This window comes from Ovis aries, chromosome 6, assembly GCF_016772045.2.
Source record: "Ovis aries strain OAR_USU_Benz2616 breed Rambouillet chromosome 6, ARS-UI_Ramb_v3.0, whole genome shotgun sequence".
NCBI classification, from domain to species: Eukaryota; Metazoa; Chordata; class Mammalia; order Artiodactyla; family Bovidae; genus Ovis; species Ovis aries.
The window spans coordinates 63,776,742-63,795,621 of record NC_056059.1 but is presented as its reverse complement, the minus strand read 5'-3'; the positions used below and the strand labels follow the sequence as shown (position 1 = coordinate 63,795,621).

The 18,880-nt window shown below is 37.8% G+C and overlaps 1 protein-coding gene across 1 annotated transcript in view; it reads left to right on the top strand.

The window, feature by feature from the left end:
• Positions 1 to 18,880, top strand: part of KCTD8 (potassium channel tetramerization domain containing 8) — a 283,977-nt gene that overhangs the window by 25,916 nt on the left and 239,181 nt on the right. The window lies entirely within an intron of this gene.

Below are 18,880 nucleotides of genomic sequence, written 5' to 3'. Positions count from 1 at the left end.
GATTCAAGTCAGTGTTCAGGCATTTAAAAACCTAGAAGGAAATGCCCTTAGTTATTACTAGGTTGTAGGATTTTAAAATAACTTTTAATTTTGTAAACTGTTTACTTTCAGCTTATATTTTTATAATTTAAAATAAATTGAAATTATTAAAATTGGTGAAGTGAAGTGAAGTGAAGTCGCTCAGTCGTGTCCGACTCTTTGCGACCCCATGGGCTGTAGCCTACCATGCTCCTCTGTCTGTGGGATTCTCCAGGCAAGAGTACTTGAGTGGGTTGCCATTTCCTTCTCCAGGAGATCTCCCCAACCCAGGGACTGAACCTGGGTCTCCCGCATTGCAGACAGATGCTTTACCATCTGAGCCACCAGGGAAGCCTTTGGTAGCTAATAAATATTTCTAAATACTAGATTATAGATACAGATATGATACTGTCTTAAAATGTTTTAAATAAAGATAGAAGGAAGAAAGAACATTAAAAGCATTTTATATCTGAATAAGGGAAATAGAGGGAAAGATAGCTGAGAGGAACATGGAGTAAAAGCAGAACTTTGTGTATGAAAAACAAATTCTATGTAAGACATAATTTTGCTGAGAGTGGCTCACCCTCTAACATGTAAAGGCCACAAATGTTCAGACTCTCAGGTTCTACCCATTGTTTTGATCAAAACCTAAACTGTTCAGTTCAGTTCAGTTGCTCAGTTGTTTCCAGCTCTTTGCGACCCCACAGACTGCAGCATGCCAGGCTTCCCTGTGCTTCACTATCTCCCAGAGCTTGCTAAAATTCGTGTCCATTGAATCAGTGATACCATCCAACCATCCCATCCTCTGTTGCCCCCTTCTCCTCCTGAATCAGTACAGTGATGTGGAAGGAATATCGACCTGAAAGAAGCCTGAGGTCATGAATCCAGCTGAGTTCGGAAAATCTCGAAGGTGATATTAGATAAATGGCTGAAATCTGCCATAGGTTCCTAGTCACCTAGGTGTATATCTGTCAAAGGGTATTCTGAAAAATATTGTGTATAGAAGGCCAGAATATTCCTTGGGAGACTTAAACTAAGGATTTTTTTTTTTTTGTATTAGACTTTTGACAAAGCTGGTAGTGTACAGTGTATTGTCAGAGCCAAGTGACTGTCAAATTCATAAATGTTTATTGAGTAATTTTTATAAGCTAGACTCTCTAATGGAGGAGGTAATGGCAATCCACTCTAGTATTCTTGCCTGGAGAATTTAATGGACAGAGGAGCAACAGTCCATGAGGTCACATAGAGTCAGATATGACTGAGCTACTAACACAAGACTCTCTAAAGAGCGACATCAAAATGGATATATCATATATATCATCCTTAACCTCAGGAAGCGGATAATAATAAGTGGTAGTTTTATACAAGACCAATTAGATCTTTATCCTGAAGAAAATGGCAAATATTAAAGGTATGGTGGCAAAAGAATGCATGAAGGGAGTAAATTACAACAAAAAGGGCCTTTGGGAGGCAATTTCGAGAGTCCAGGCATGACCTGGGTTGAGCTTGAACTGAGCTGATGGTAACGAAATGGAAAAGAGGGGGTGGATATGGAAAACATTGTTCAGAAATCTTCCCTAGCGCTGTGAATTGAGTCCAAGGTAGGTAGGTAGAATCAAACGTGACTCTAATGCTTCCATGTTTGGTACCCAGAAGAACTCACAGGAATATGGAGGCCTAGAGGAAGGACTGATTTAGGGGCAGGAGGAAAATAATGAGTCTAGTTTAGTTTAATCCAGTTGGTCATTATAGTCATAATAGTATCTGTAAGAGTTTGGACTGCTTCCCTATTAAAACATGTCTATAGAGAGGACACTTCTGCCAGTTATGGAATAAATATGACTTAATCATATTGAATTTTATTTTAATATACCCTTTCATTTAGTTAATATTTATTTTGGCATTTGCACTATTTATAATTGAATAGGCCTATAATTTTTTTGCATAATCTTTAATTTTATAATAAAGATTACATTAGCTGCATAACATGGACACCTTTCTCTCTTTCTACTTTTTCTTAAAAGGTAAGAATTATCTTTTCCTTGATAGTTTGGTGAAGTGCACCTAAGAATCAGCAAGACCAGGGGATATTTTTTCAGAGGAGACTTTGCTTTTTACATTTATTTAATATCATTAATCTATTGGAAGTTTTTTGTTTCCTTTTATACTAATTTGATATTTTGTATTTTCCCAGAAATAAACATTTTATTTAGGCTTGCAGATTTAGTATCATATGGGTGCTCAGAATATTCTTTTACCACTTTAATATCTTTTTGTGTTTATACTTATTCCTTCCTCACTTCTGTTTTTTATTTGTATCTTCTTTCTCTCCCTCTCTCACTCCTCCTCTCTCCCAGAACTAATTGCCAGAGTCTGTTTATCAATTAATCTCCTAAAAGCTTTTACTTTTTTATTTTTCCTCATTTTTTGGTGGATTTTTTTCCTCCGTCTTGATTTTTGTTAGTATCTTTATTATTGTCTTCTTCCTTCATTCTCTAGGTTTGCTATGTTGTTCTTTTTATCCACTTTCTAAGTTAAAAAATTGGGTGTCATTTTTTTTTCCCAACCCTTTTTGTTCGTTGATGAGTGTACTTAAACTAACTCCCTTTACAAGTGCTGTGTTAGTGTTGATATGCACCATTCAGTTTATATTATTTCATTTTTCCTTTCTGTTTTAGTATATGTTATCAAGTAGTATTTTACTTGGTACTTGACATTTATTTTCAGTTCCTCTTTTTTATTGGTTGCTTATATCAGATAACTTTGATATAGATATATTTTTACCCTGTCTGGCAAATAGTGTGTGAGAGGCAGTAGTTCTTTTAAAACAATATTTAGAAGAGGAAAGAGTGGGGTCCGTCCTAAAATTATCCTCTGACTCTGTGCTTAGCTACATGGTATTATAATCACACAGTAATTTTCTCAGTGTTTTTATGTTGGTTCCTCAAGTCTGTGGTTCCTTCTGTCTTTTGTCCTAAGGATGCATTTTTGGGGAAAGAAACAGCAACCTGTGCTAGGGTGCCATCTTTTCAGGAACCAGGAGAAGATAGTAATATTTTCTACTCATTGACTGTTTCAGCATTCAGTAACTATGATTTGTTGTTGCTGTTCAGTCGCTCGGTTGTGTCCACCTCTTTGCGAACCCCATGGACTGCAACATGCCAGGCTTCCCTTTCTGTCACCATCTCCCAGGGCTTGCTGTCTATTGAGTCGGTGATGTCATCTAATCATCTCGTCCTCCGTTGTCCCTTTCTCCTCCCACCTTCAATCCTTCCTAGCATCAGGTTTTTTTCCAATGAGTTGGCTGTTCGCATCAGGTGGCCAAAGTATTAGAGCTTCAGCTTCAGTATTAGTCCTTCCAATGAATATTCAGGGTTGATTTCCTTTTGAATTGACTAGATTGATCTCCTTGCAGTCCAAGGGACTCTCTAGAGTCTTCTCCAACACCACAGTTCAAAAGTATCAATTCTTCGGGGCTTATCTTTCTTATGGACCAACTCTCACATCCATACATGACTACCAGAAAAACCATAGCTTTGACTAGACGGACCTCTGTCGGCAAAGTAATGTCTCTGCTTTTTAATATGCTGTCTAGGTTAGTCGTAGCTTTTCTTCCAGGGAGCAAGCGTCTTTTAATTTCATGGCTGCAGTCACCGTCTGCAGTGATTTTGGAGCTCAGGAAAATAAAGTCTGTCACTGTTTCCATTGTTTCCCTGTCTATTTGCCATGAAGTGATGGGACCAGATGCCATGATCTTCAGTTTTTTGAATGCTCAGTTTTAAGCCAGCTTTTTCACTCTTATCTTTCACCTTCATCAAGCAGCTATTTAGTTCCTCTTCACTTTCTGCCATAGGGTGGTGTCATCTGCATAGCTGAGGTTATTGATATATCTCCTGGCAGTGTTGATTCCAGCTTGTGCTTCATCCAGCTTGGCATTTCTTAGGTACTCTGCATAAAAGTTCAATAAGCAATGCTTATAAATTGTTTAACTATTGATTAAGCAATGATAATGTCCAGAATAGTTATAGGTGCTGAGGATTAAATGGTGAAAATCCATGCTAAACCCCTTAGTGTGTTTTACTTACCTTTCATTGATAAAACCTTTTTGTTTCCAAGCCAAAATGAAATATCAGTGTATATTTATGATTGCAAAACTAAGGGTTGGTCATACCTAATGTAAACATGAGTATGTGATTGTCACCATCCAGAGGAGCAGAAGATTGGCTGGCTGCAGTATTTGCTTCATTTCCTTTTGTTTTTTCAGAGGCAGATAGACCAAAACTAGTAAATCACCTTTAATTGTGGAACTACCCTACAATAAGTAGGATTTTTTTCTTCTGTTTTAAACACTTCTTAAAAATCCGAATTTTAAGCTATTGGGTGTATTCATTTCTAGAGCTGCCATAACAGAGTACCACAGATTGGGTGGCTTAAAAAATAGAAATTTATTTTCAGTTCTGGAGGTGAGAAGTCTGAGATCAAGGTATTGGCTGGGACCATGAGATCACTGATTTCTTCCAAGGCCCTTCTCCTTGGCTTTAGATGGCTGTCTTCTGTTTATTCACATGGTCTTCCCTCTAGTATGTCTGCATCCTAATCCCCTCTTCTAATAAGGACACCAGTCATATCAGATTAGGGGCTACCCTATGTATTTATTTAATTTTATCTCTTTAAAAACCTTATATCTCCAATATAGTCACATTATAAGGTATTAGGAGTTAGGACTTTGTCATATAAATTTTGGAGAGATACAATTCATCTATAACAATGGACTCAAAAAAGAATAACAATGAAATGTTTCTTAACAGATGTTATGGTAGTTGTTCTCTATGATTAAATTAGCAGAAGTAGATATCATTTCCATAGCTTAATTTGGGGGGTGACTTTTTGGAGTATTTTAAATAGTATGACTATGTGTTTAGTTAGCTTTTCAATGCTAAAGTTAGAAGCAATTACTAAATTTATTTTTGGTGGACAAACCTGAATTATAGAGGAATGGCCTCACACAATTATATCAAAAATTGCTTTCAATTGACATTTCCCTAATAGTATTTAAGAGTCTTTTACTTTTTTTGTAAAAAGTATTATTCTGCTCCAGATTTCTCATTCTTTTATACTAACTTTTGCTTGTAAGTGAGGAGGCAAAATATATTGACAAAGAAGGGAGAATGGCTATATATGTGTATATGTGGGAGTCTATCTAATTATATAGAAAAGCAGGGTCATATAGTGGAAAGAACCCTGAGAATTATGGGCTGGGAGTGAGGACATTTAGGTAAGACTCTAATAGCTGCTACTCCCTTTTGAGACAAATATAGGTAAGTAGTTAGGCTGGTGAATGACCAGGGTACATGTTGGGGAAGATGGTGGGGGACCCAGAAGAGTCTCCTTAAGGCCATAGATATGTCTTTAGAAAAGATTGGCAAGCCCATATTGTTTAATACTACTGGGTATGAAGGGACTGCTACTGCTAAGTTGCTTCAGTCATGTCCGACTCTGTGCGACCCCAGAGATGGCAGCCCACCGGCTCCTCCATCCCTGGGATTCTCTAGGCAAGAACACTGGAGTGGGTTGCCATGTCCTTCTCCAGTGCATGAAAGTGAAGAGTGAAAGTGAAGTCGCTTAGTCGTGTCCGACTCTTAGCGACCCCATGGACTGCAGCCTATCAGGCTCCTCCACCCATGGGATTTTCCAGGCAAGAGTACTCTAGCGGGTCGCCATTGCCTTCTCCTGGGTATGAAGGGAAGACAGTGGTTATTGTGTAAAATTAAACTGGAACCCATTTGGCTGGTTCAAAAATGGATTATGTTAGAGAAAACCTATAGTCTACTTAGTGCTACTTTTTTGGGTATAGTTCAGTATGAGATTATGATATCACTTATATATTGTTTTTACCATCAGCATCTGAAATCGTGTAAGCTCTCTCTGAATTTTACTATTAAGTCAAGTCACAAGGATTATTCAGAAGTCTCACTAATACTTATGGAAGAAATTAAAACTTTCTTTAGGGTAAAAACTTAAGAATATATAGAAGGTGTATGGATATGCTGATTACAGGACTCTTTATGTTGTAAGCAAGTACTCTTGCCTGGAGAATCCCATGGAGGGAGGAGCGTGGTAGGTTATAGTCCATGGGGTCGCAAAGAGTCGGACACGACTGAGCAACTTCACTCACTTACTCACGTTGTAAGCAGCTCACCTTCTGTTCATATCTAGTGGGATTAAAAGGCTTATAACTTCTCCATTATTGTTGATTTATATAAATATTAATCTCATGGTACATTTATTACTTACTTGTTTTCCCTGCTAACTTTCTACCCTCCATTTGTCTAAAGAATTCTTGCTTTTGCCTTTAAAGGGAGATGAAGTTCATTGTCTCTTGTGGATCATTCTCAAGAACTTTTTCCAGCTTAAATTAACAGAGGAATTGGGTCACATTTTATTGAGCAGACAGAATGTAGACGTTCTCTGGAATCACAGCTGTGTCAATTAATGAACTGCAGAGAAGCTCTTGTTTCACTGATGTCTTGACAATTCACAAAATAATTAAAAGCATAGCTGTTTACTAATGGAATGTTTTGTGTCCAGAGTGTTGAAATTACTTATTTCAAAAATTGCTAGAGAGTGGAAAGACATGTACCCTGCTCTGTGTAATGGTAGTCACTGAAGAAACAGTGCAAGTGTGCCAGCTTTATTAATTCAGGTCAGGGTTTCGCAACTTCAGTACTTTTGACGTTTGGGTCCAATAATTCTTGTGTAGGCTGTTTGGTAGTGTTGCTTGTCTCTATCTAATAGATGTCACCAGCATACCCTATTGTTCCACTCTCCCAGTTATGACTGTTAAAAATGTCCCCAGATACTGCCAAATATCCTTGGGGGCAAACTGCTCTAGTTGAGAACCACTGACTTAGATCAGTGTTAAAATTTACCCTGGAAACTGAAGCAGGCAAATTTCTGGTTGGTGAAATAGTGAGTAGCGGAAGGGTCGGTCACTTTCCTGGTCAGAAACACCACCACTACCACCAGCACCAACATCACTATGCCTTTGGACTGAGGTACTTTGGCCACCTCATGCGAAGAGTTGACTCATTGGAAAAGACTCTGATGCTGGGAGGGATTGGGGCAGGAGGAGAAGGGGACGACAGAGGATGAGATGGCTGGATGGCATCACTGACTCGATGGACGTGAGTCTGAGTAAACTCTGGGAGTTGGTGATGGACAGGGAGACCTGGCGTGCTGCGATTCATGGGGTCACAATATGTTGGACACGACTGAGCGACTGAACTGAACTGAATGGAAAGGAATATTTGCTGGATATAAACCAAGTACTAGGGACTATGTACTTGGTTTATAAAGGACTCCTAGGCTCTTTATGTTATTTCATGTAGTCCTCCTCATAGCCCTGTGAAGAGAATGTTGTTTTCATTCTGCTCCCCTGTAAATTGAGGCTCAGCATGATTCAGCCACCTAACCAGGGACAAACACCTGATAGGTGATGCAGGCAGGATGAATCCTAGCCAGATCCATCTCCAAATAAAATTTAGTAGGGAGCTCCTTTAAACAAGATCTATTCTCCAAAGTATTTGAATACAGGTTCTTGGTTATGAGGTTGGTCCTGTCTCTTCACCTCCCTCCTACATACACAGATTGAAAATCACACTGATTAATACATCTCAAAGGTGCTCACTCCAACAATTGATAATGGAGAAAAGAATCTTGTATTACAAGTACATAAAAAAAATAAATCCTAAAATATAAGACCTTCTTTCTAATAACAAAGTTTGATAGACTTAAATTTAATATTTTTTTTATTGTTTTCTTGGAGAGAGGAGTTTGACCAGAAACCAAGTGGCTAATAAGTAGACAGAAAAACTAAGGAGGGGTAAAATTCTAAGTTAAAGATATGAATGCCAAGTTTGAGGTTTTTATTTTATCACTAAGGAGCACAGTGTATTGCATTAGGCATAGACATTTAGAAAGATATTGCTAAGTAACAAAAATAAGAATGAATGGCACATATTTTAGGAACAGTTAATTAATGCCCATGCTCAGATTATGTAATTGCTGTTAAGCACAGAATAATTTATATAAAGAAAAAAAGAGGATCCATAGTTAAAATTGGAAACCATAAACATTATTATGAATAAGGCTTTGTAACTTTTTTCCATATTATAAGAATTCTGGGCTTTCTCCCAATAGTAGCTACATCAAATATTGAAACATCTGAAACAGATGTTGCATGGTTTTTTTCCTCATAATTTCCAAGGATTTTATCTATTCCAAATGCTAGGTAGGGATAAGGGAGTCATATGACATCTCTATCATGAATATGTTGTGATTGAACTTTTGTGAATCTCCTTGGAGAGGTGCTCTCCAAAGTCTTGAGAAATTTGTTCTGTTCTTTGGAAGGTAATATATACTATGTGTCATACTTAGTAAATATTATAAAACCACAAGATATGAGAAAAACATTTGCTTTCAGGAAAACTCACTTATGTTTTATCTGTAGTCTGAGTTAACAAAACAATAAAATGAAAAAAAAAATTAAAAAACACCTTCAGGAAGGGATTCTCTAAGTTCTTTGCCTTTCTCTTGGAAATTCACTGCCTATCATCTTTCCCCCACCTTCCCCTAAAAAGCAGCTTATATTTGTCTCTGATTCATCCTAGGGACTGAAGACCATTAACCCTGCTCTATTTTAAACTATTTTAACTTGCAATTCCTTTATAGCCTTCATTTTCTTGCTTTTAATTAGTGTCCTAAGGGCTTCCCTCATAGCTCAGTTGGTAAAGAATCTGCCTGTAATGCAGGAGACCCTGGTTCAATTCCTGGGTTGGGAAGATCCACTGGAGAAGGGATAGGCTACCCACTCCAATATTCTTGGGCTTCCCTTGTGGCTCAGCTGGTAAAGAATCCGCCTGCAATGCGGGAGACCTGGGTTTGATCCCTGGGTTGGGAAGATCCCCTGGAGAAGGGAATGGCTAGTCACTCCAGTATTCTGGCCTGGAGCATTCCTGGGACTATACAGTTCATAGGGGTCTCCAAGAGTTGGACACAACTGGGCAACTTTCACTTCACTTCGAAGTGAAAGTGAAAGCATTAGTTGTTCAGTCGTGTCCAGCTCTTTATGACCCCACAGACTGTAGCCCACCATGCACCTCTGTCCATGGAATTCTCCAAGCAAGGATACTGGAGTGATAGCCATTCCCTTCTCCAGAGGATCTTCCTGACCCAGGGATCGAATCTGGGTCTCCTGCATTGCAGGCAAATTCTTTACACTCTGAGCCACCAATTATAATTCCTTTAGAGCTTTCATTTTCTGACTTCTTTTAATTAGTTTCCCAACAGTTTTATAATTTTTCCTTACAACTCTAAAATATTACCTGAATTGTTAGTTTTCTTTCATGAGAGAGACTTTCTCAGGATTTTCCTGATATTTTCTCTGAACACCAGGGAGAGAAGCCTGGGAAGAGGATGTTAATACTCTGTATTTCTGGCTCCCAGGGACTTTACTTTCTTGCCAAGGCACACTCAGTCTCAAGCAATAGACTACACATCCAGCCCAGGAGAAACAAACCATAGCCCCGGTGATTTTTTTTTTTTTTTTTTTAATAAGCGTCCCTGTGATTGGGACACCTTCATGCTCATTCATTTGCCAATTAGCTATGTCTGTTTATAACATAGCTGAGTAGTTGTGACCCAGTTTTGTGACTTCCAAAGCTGAAAATATTTACTATCTGGCCCCGTGAAGAAAAAGTTTGCCAATCTTGATCTCTTATCAGTGTCCAGTTATACCTCAGTCAATTAAATTGCTGCTTATCTCTTGTCTCTTCTTCCAAGCACCTGACTCTCCTCGTATTTTGGCCCCCTTGGTTGCCCTGTAACCTTAGCAATTCAGTTAAGTTCAAGTTGTCAACTTGCTGCTTATTTATTGCTATAGACTGAATATTTGGGTGGCCTTATGTATTGAATCCTAATGGCCAATGTGATGATATTAGAAGGTGGGGCACTTGGGAGGTGATAAGGTCATGAAGGTGGAGTTCTTATGAATTAGATTATTGTTCTTATAAAAGAGACCTCAGGGGGCTTCGGCACCTCCTCTAGCATGCGAGAACACAGTGATATCTATGAACCAGAAGCAGATCTTTACCAGACACTGAATCTGTCAGCACCTTGATCTTGGACTTCCCAGCCTCCAGACCTGCATGAAATAAATTTCTGTTGGTTATAAGCTACCCAGGCTATGGTATTCCATTGGTGGTGATGGTTTAGTTGCTAAGTTGTGTCCAACTCTTGGTGATTCATGGATTGTAGCCCACCAGGTTCCTCTATCCATGGGATTTTCCAGGCAAGAATATGGAGTGGATTACTGTTTCCTTCTCCAGGAAATCTTCCCAACCCAGAAGTTGAACCACATCTCCTGCATTGCAGGCAGATTCTTTGCCAACATTATTGCAGCCCAGCTGAACTAAGACATCCATCAGTCAGTTCAGTCGCTTAGTCATGTTCAACTCTTTGCAACCGCATGGACTGCAGCACGCCAGGCTTCCCTGACCATCACCAACTCCCGGAGCTTACTCAAACTGAGTAAGTGTTGGTGATCAGTGGTGATCAATGGTGATGCTATCCAACCATCTCATCCTCTGTCGTCCCCTTCTCTTCCTGCCTTCAATCTTTCCCAGCATCAAGGTCTTTTCCAAGGAGTCAGTTCTTTGCATCAGGTGGCCAAAGTATTGGAGTTCCAGCTTCAACATCAGTCCTTCTAATGAATATTCAGGACTGATTTCCTTTAGGATGGACTGGTTGGATCTTCTTACTGTCCAAGGGACTCTCAAGAGTCTTCTCCAACATCACAGTTCAAAAAATCAATTTTTCGGCACTCAGCTTTCTTTATAGTCCAACTCTCACATCCATACATGACTACTGGAAAAACCTTAGCCTTGACTAGATGGACCTTTGTTGGCAAAGTAATGTCTCTGCTTTTGAATATGCTATCTAGGTTGGTCATAGCTTTTCTTCCAAGGAACTAATGTCTTTTAATTTCATGGTTGCCGTCACCATCTGCAGTGATTTTGGAGACCCCCAAATAAAGTCACTGTTTCTATTGTTTCCCCATCTATTTGCCATGAAGTGATAGGACCAGATGCCATGATCATAGTATCATCTTTTATTTAACATTGGGGGTGAGGGTTTGTTAATTCCCTAATCTTTAAGTGATGCCTGAAAGTCATCATTCTTCCTCCCCTCCCTTTTCCCCCTACTTACAATTTATCTACTAAAAAACCTGGGTAATTTGGTAGATTTTCCCACAGTCTACTGTTTTTGTGTAGCTTTAAATAATCTGGTGCCTTGCTTTCTGATATTTCCTGGTTTGCTTCCCAAACTGTCTTTTCTGAGTTTTCTCATTTTGTCCCCGCTCTTGTCTCTCTTCTACTGTATTTTGATGCCATTCCTAGTAGTTTCTCCTCGGTTTGCAGTCCTGCTCAAGAACGCAGCTTGATTGTTTAGAAGTCATATGGGTTAAACTATTCCAGCTCCTTCATCCCTCACTATGGGACACTATTGGAGTGCAGAAACCCCCTTCCTTCAGTTGCAGGTCTTAAAACATGCCAGTAGCACTTTTAGGTGACTACCTAGTGGTTACTTTGGGGATATTTTGTTCTCAGGTCTTCAGTGGCTCTGCTGATTCCCTCTGTTTCTTTTCACAAAATGATGATACCAAAAAGGTGTTATGGCTGTTAGTGGTTTGAAACTATTCACTTATATTCTGAAGCTTTGCAGAGCATCTTGTCACCTATCTTTGCTAAATGTTGTCCAAGGTTCTTAGATTTGCAATGTAGTGACTTTGTCTGTTTTTATATGAGTATTCAGAAGATGCAAAATTATGTTTCCACAGCTGCCATCATTTTCCCAGAATTCTTAACTTGTTTTTTTTTTTGATTAGATAAGTTTATTTGAATGTAGTATGTTAGAATATTTGAGAATAACGTTAACAAAATAATTTGAGTTTTTATTAAACACAGCTGAATTTGGGTATTTGCAAGGTGATTGTCAGGTGAACAAACTGGTAAAGCATGCATTTAAAAATTATAGTAATAATTGCTCTCTTTTGATCATTTTCTGTGTGCATTGTCTTACTTAACCTTAGGCGATACATAGTGTTTGCTTTCTACCATTTTACAGATAAGGAAACTGAGCTTGAAGAGGTTAAGTATGACTGGCACAAGGTAACACACTTGTAATTGGGGAACTGTAATTCTAACAAAGGCCCTGTCTGAGCCCACAGACCATGCCTTGACCACAGTGATGCACTGGCAGTTGTTGAGCAGTGTCTGTTTTAGTCTTTCCTCTTCTCTCCATTTCCTGACCCACTGCCTTAATCTTCTCTAAAAGCTTCTAAAAATAATCCCCTGATCCTCGACCAGCTTCCTCCTTGCCTGCTGACATCAATCTGATCCTTTGCTTAACCGTAATAATCCAAAACAAATAATGTTGGACCATCTATTATAAGTTCTAATTGGTCAGAAAGATATATGAATGGATAATGTTACACTTCACATTTTATTGCCACAAAAATTTCAACTGTCCCACCATTGGTTCTTCTTATGTTTTGCTCTGTTTCCAGGGACTGCCCATTACAGATCCTGTGTACTGGCCACAGCAATCTGTTCACTCTCTGTAGTGCTACCAATTAGTTTCACCCCTGTGCTTGCTCACACTGCCGCCATCTCTTCATGAATGTCCTCTTTCCATTGCCTTCCTTTACAGCCAGATGCTTTAGTGGCCTGCTAAAGCTTTCTGCAGTTTCTACCAATATGAGGGCAGAATTTATAATGGTTCCTTAATTGTCTTCATAGGCTTCCCTGGTGGCTCAGTGATAAAGACTCTGTCTGCCAAGTAGGAAACATGGGTTTGACCCCTGATTTGGGAAGATCCCCTGGAGAAGAAAATGGCAACCCACTCTAGTATTCTTGCCTGGGAAATCTCATGGATAGATAGTGGAGCCTGGCGGGCTACAGTCCATGAAGTCAGAAAAGAGTTCACCTGACTTAATGACTAAACAACAATGGTCCTCACACAGTCATTGGGAAGGATCTTTATCATAGCATTGATTCATCAGAGTGTGTTTAGGTGAGCTATGGTGAACCTGTCTGATCTCCCAGATTCTGAGTTTACTGAGGGAGAGGAGCATACTTTATCCATCTTTGTTACCCTAGGGCCTCTACAGTGCCTGGAACATGGTAATTACTTAAATCAGTTTTGTTAGATGAGCACAGTTAGTACCCATGATATTATATAGCTAGTTATAATAGATTCTTGGTTAGAAATCAAATGCTTAACAATTGCATACTTACCTTGCCTTGCTGTTATTACTTATCTAATAGCATATTCAAAACTATACTTATGGCTAGACAGGCAAACAACAGTTGTTTGCCTATATTTGCCACAAAATTAAATTTTTTTTCTTGCTTGGCAGTTCTCTGAGAATTATCTTAGTGTAAATAGTATTTCTTCATCTAGCTCATCATGCCCAGAAAATTAAATATTTTAATTAACATTTATAATCAGCTTTTCCTATTCTTGGGTCTAGTGGTTTATATTCATTTAAACAAATTGAATTCAAAGATAAATTAAACACTGCCTTTATAAAGCCAAATTCAGATTGATTTTCTTTTTTCCAACCACACATGCTTTATCAACTTACATTTACATTATTCATTTATTCGTTCACTAATTTAATAAATCACAGATATAGTGAAAGCTAATACTTGTCACCTCTAGATAGGTCTAACATTTGCCCAAGTCAGAGATAATAGGCTTTTCTGGAAAACATTCTGCTTTGATATTTTAAATTACAATGAAACAGAAATTTCTGGATATCAGAAGACACAGACTAGACAAAATGGTTTTATTGTTCATTTATTTTCTGGTCAAATTCAGTCTTAAACAATATTCAGAAGTTAACTACTTCTGGTCCTCTGCCTAATGGTGAGATTGTTCAGCTATTTCAGTGGGTCTAGGCTTCAAGTTATCCTTATTCTCTTAAATAACTTGCAAAGGGGTGATTTCTGGCTCCTTCTTCTCAGGTGAATAGGTATGGATCTTTGGATAACATTCAAGCCTAATTTTTTATTAATACTTCAGTTGTGATACTTCTGAGAAAATTTATCTCTATCTCTGATTTTCTATTTTTTTCTATTTTTAAATAGAAATATGAAGCCAAAAAATTTCTAGGAAACTAGAGGATATTTGGTGTTCTCCTTCCTTATGGCAATATGCAGACTCTAGTTTTGGGAAATGGCACAGACCTTAGGCAGCTTGTTTAGGACAGTAGGTACAATATATGCAGTCTACTGGTCTTCCTAGGTGGCTCTAGTGGTAAAGAATGCTCCTGCCAATGCAGGAGATGTAAGAGACACAGGTTCAGTTCCCTGCATTGGAAAGATCCACTGGAAGAGGACATGGCAACCCAATCCAATATTCTTACCTGGAGAATCCCATGGTCAGAGGAGCCTGGAGGGCTATGGTCCATAGGGTCACAAAGAGTTGGACATGACTGAAGGAACTTAGCACGCATGCACATTCTACGAATGCCTCCAGCTTCCCACAGGAAGAAAAACTTGTTTCCGGTGGACATTGTTGGTGTGTTTTTTAGGCTTCATGGGGGAGATTTTTCTCAAGGATCTACTATAAATGGAGATACAAACCCAAGTCATCCCTCATTCTTTACCCCAGGTAGGATATAATCTAACCAGGAAAACATTTTCCAAATGATTATAAAACAGTGTGGCAAGTTCTTTCAAGGAAGTACTTTGCTAGAATAGATAGTATTATCTTAAATGATACTATAAGACATAACACTAATAAGACGTATTATCTCAAAATAATTTTCAAGGCTAAAGTTTCACTGAAGAAGATGAAATAAAGTGCTATCCTAGAGTAATAGTTTATGAGCTATAATTTGCTCATACTTTTTAATAAGCTTTGTTTTCTAATTTCTGTGAGAAATATAAATTAGATTTTGATAATATGATAGGAAAATCAGTAGAGATATCATTCGAGAATTAAAAAAATTAGCTTTTCGGGGCAATTTGTGGTGGGAGTAAAAAGCCATAAATAGCCCCCTATAGCATAGTTATATTATAGTGATTACATTTTAGAGCTTGGGACTTCCAGTCAGACACAAAGGGATTCAGCTTCTGACTCCTTATTAATTGTGTGACCTTGGACAAGTTGCTTAGCTGCTCTTAAGTATCATTTTTGCACTGTGCAGTACCTCAGATACTGTTTTGAGGATTAAAAAAGATTACGACTTTAACAGTTCATGGTATAGTGTCTGGCACATAGTAAGCTCTCAAAATATATTTGCAACGATATTTATAGTTATTGCAATAATTCCCCTGAGTTCTTTAAATATTTATTTAGTTATCTCATTATTAAATATAGAATCTTTAAATATTTCAAATAATTTAGAGTATATTTAAGTAAGTGTCAAAGTTAAAAAGTGAGATGAAGGTGTTACTAAGGAGTCATGGCAGGGCTACCTGCCAGGGGTGGCCATCAATCTAATCCTCAGCCATTGGTGTGGGAGGAGGCAGACGGTTTGTCAAGAGGCATCTTTTTAAGTGGACTCAAAGGATAGGGAGACACCTACTTTTGGCTCGTTTATAGTGGAGAGAATGCCATTTTTATATTACAGTTTATTATTCTGAGCACTTTCTTTTTATTTTATATCCTAGATGACAGTTTGGTCACTAAAAGTTTTCTTGGGAAGCAGTGAAGTAGATCAAAGGGAATTATACTGTTTCATGAAATTTTTTATTCAAGTTGCTTAAAACCTTGTTCAAGTCTGGCCGAAAAGAGTGTACCTTTCTTATAACTAGTGCATTTCAGAGTCTTTTTCCTTTGGTCAGGCTGAACAAAAAGTTCTTTCTGCTGTTTTGTTCTTCCTCAGTGTTTTTTTCCGCACTCTATGAAGACCATCATATTAGTTACCTATTGCTGCTTTGTCGTATTACCACAAACTTAGTGGCTTAAAACAACCTGCGTTTTACAATTGTGGCAGTCAGAAGTCTGAAATGGCTCTCAGGTCTAAAATTCAGGTATCAGTGGGCTGTGTTTCTTCAGGAGGCTGTAGTGGACAATCTGTTTCCTTGCTTCTTCCAGCTTCCAGAAGCCTGTGTTGGTTGCTTCTTGGACTTGTCCATCTTGCCAAGTAAGGTGACAGACTCACAGGCTCTGAGGATTAGGGGCTGCACGTTTTATGGGAGGCATTATTCTAACCCCAGCCACTACCCTAGATAGACTTTCTGTTTATATGTTACCCCTGTTAATTACATAATGACATTTTTCACATTTAACAATGCTGCAATTAGATTTCCAGACTGCTCTTTAAGCACTGACTTAGGAGAAATCTGGTCCTTTAGGCACTTTCTAGAATAGCTCATGGTATTCTTTATGTGTTAAATTTACTAGTTCAACTTTTTAGGCTAAAGCTATATTGAAGACAAGTGCTTCTTTTAATTGAGGCTTCCCTGGTTGCTCAGTGGTAAAGAATCCACTTTCAGTGCAGGAGATACGGGTTCATTCCCTGGGTTAAGAAGATTCCCCTGGAGAAGGAAATGGCAACCCACTCCAGAATTCTTGCCTGGGAAATTCCATGACCCTGGGGGACTACAGTCCATGGGGTCATTAAGAGTCTGACTAAAACAACTTCCTTTAATTACCGAGAAATCATAAAGATGTGGGTCATGTATTTATAAATTTCTGTTTTGTAGGGGGTGAGTATTATTTTCTCCAAAGTTTATCTTTTAAAGTTGCAAGTTTCATCCCTCCTAAAACTAAAAAAGGAACTACCATTTCATCCAGCAGTTCCACTGCTGAGTATATATCCAGAAAAAACCCCATTAATTTGAAAATATGCAAGCACCAGGTGTTCATAGCAGCACTATTTATAATATCCAAGATACAGAAGCAACCCAAACATCCATCAACAGATGAATAGATAATGAAGAAATATGTATATACATATATAATATATAAAGTATTGCTATATATTATATATATGTATATGTACACACAATGGAGTATTACTCAGCTATAAAAAAGAATGAATTTCTGCTATTTGCAGTAATGTGGATGGACCTTGAGAATATTACGCTTAGTGAAATAAATCAGACAAAGACAAATACTGTATGATACCACTTACATTTGGAATCTAGAAAATAAAACAAATTAATGTATATAGCAAAACAGAAACAAACTCACAGATACAAAAAACAAATTAGTGGTTATACTGAGGAGAAGGAAGAGAGTAGTGGCAATATAGTTGTATGAGATTAAGAGGTACAAACAACTATGTATAAAATAGGTAAGCAACAAGGATATATTTTATAGCACAAGATCTAGCCATTAATAACTTTTAATTGTATATGGTCTATAAAAATACTGAATTGTGATGCTGTATACCTGAAATTAATGTAATATTGTAAATCAACTACACTTCAATAAAGAGGAATAAAGTTACAAGTTTCAATTATCAGGGAAATTTATTGCCATGAAATTGTCCATTTTCTAAGCATGTTAATTCAGTTAAGTATCAATGTATCAGAATAGGAGTTTGTTAAATTTTAGCAATTACTTTAATCTGACTGTTAAATGTGCTCATGCTTTTCAGTGTCAGTTTAGGTAAATTATACAATAAATTTTCTGCTTTGAGGCCTTCTATATATTGATGTTACAGGTCTGCAATGACTTGATGAGATGTAATAGGTGCTGTTATTATACGATTTACTATAGTAAATAGCAAAACATAAGGACAGAATAAGCATCTTTTATCTAGGAATGACTTTGAGATGGAACACAGGCAGTGTTTTATTGCATTGTCTATTCATTATAGTTCAAAACTAATGAATAAATTGCAGTAGCAAGAACACATGATCATGACAAGGTGAACATAACTGAAAAAAAGGACGTAGAAGAAAGAAGGACCTTTTTTTTTTTTTTTTTGCTTTGGATAAGTCCTGTAAATGAATAAAAATTACCTACATGAATTCTCAGGCAGATAGCTTTATATCATATTAAATAATTTAGCTAATTGACAATATGGCTAGGAAACTGATAACAGTAATTTTAAATTGATCAAATTTTGTTGGGGAGAATTTGCTAGTATAAAGTAGCTAATGTAATCATGTCTTCATTGTTTCTTATATATTAATACTGTGTTTCCCAACTAATCATCATGATAATCTTGGGAGGTGAGAGCTGGAATCCCTGCTTTCCACTTAAGAAATTGAATTTTAGACAGATGTTCAATTACTTACTTTAGTTTTTTTAAAAAATATTATAAAAAAGTAGATCTCAGTTAACCATATGAATATCTGCTCTCAATCAAGCCTCTTATTAAATTATTTACTCTCTCCAGGTATTACACAGCTCTTTACTCTGAGTATACTAGGTTTTATCCCATGGTCAAGGTATCAATATTTTGGGTGGCTTAACAAAATGGAAAGTTCTCTTAACAATTCTGGAGAAGTTAAAAATCAGGGTAGTTGCAGGGCCATGATGCACTGAGTAGAATCATTCCTTGCCTGTTTGTTGCACCTGCTGGTGGCTGTCAGTCTTCAGCATTGCGTGGCCTGCAGCTGCAGCCTCTGTCATCACATGGCATTTTCCTGGTGTGTCTGGGTTCTCACGTGGTGTTCTCCTTCTTGTGTCTCTCCTTCTCTTATAAAGACAGCAGTCAAATCAGAATAAGGGCCTACCCTGCTCCAGGATGACCTCATCTCAACTAATTATATGGGTTACAACTAGTTTTGAATAAGGTACTGTTCTGAAAGCCTACCTTCTTTGGAGGACACAA